Raw genomic sequence first — 884 nt, 5'->3', positions numbered from 1 at the left:
TGTAGGAATCATTGCACTGCCTGGCAGGGAAGTAAAGCTTGGTGGCTGGAAGAATGGGCAGAGTGCGGCTAGTCTGGCTGATAGGAGAGAATCAGCTGGGTGGGGTAGTTTTCTGACAGGGAGGGGGACATTGCAGGTGAGAGCAGGAGAAAGCACAGTTGGGCCAGTGGGGTATTTGAGGCTCAAAGGCATCAAGGCAGCTTAGAAAATCTGAGGTCTTAATATACAGATGGGAAGCCTATGTAAAAAGGTTTACAGATGAAAAGCAATCCTTTTCAAAATGCCAGTGACCTACTTTGCAGAAAAAAAAGCTGGTCCTATAATTTATGTGGAATTGCAAGAGACCAGGAATAGCTAAGACAATCTTGAAAAAGAAAGTTGGAGGAGTCCCCTACCCTGTATCAGAGAACTTACCTTGGGAACAGTAATCAAGACAGTGTGGTACTGAGATAATGATAGACACACAGATCAATGGACTAGAACAGCGAGTCCAGAAATAAACCCACATACATACCCTCAATTGATTTTCTGCAGGGATGTCAGATCATTAATTGGTGAGAAGTGCAAGTCTTGTCCCCAGAATGGTACGAGGACAGCAGGATATCCACATGCAATAGAATGAAGTTGGACTCCTACATTTCACCAAATACAGACATTAAAGTGATCCTCTGGACAGCACACAGCATTCAGCCACAAAAAGGAATGGGGTCTCAAATGAAACTCAAAATCATTATGCCAAGTGAGAGAGGCCAGACAAAAAAGGTCACATACTGTACAATTTCATTTGTAGCAACTACCCAGGAAAGGTAAGTCTGTAGAGACAGAGAGCAGATTATTGGTTCTCAGAGCTTGGTTGCAGTGAGGGGGAAATGGAGAAGGACTGA

Source organism: Bison bison, unplaced genomic scaffold (genome assembly GCF_000754665.1).
Source record: "Bison bison bison isolate TAMUID 2011002044 unplaced genomic scaffold, Bison_UMD1.0 scf7180017864538, whole genome shotgun sequence".
Lineage (NCBI taxonomy): Eukaryota > Metazoa > Chordata > Mammalia > Artiodactyla > Bovidae > Bison > Bison bison.
This window is presented reverse-complemented; position numbering follows the sequence as displayed.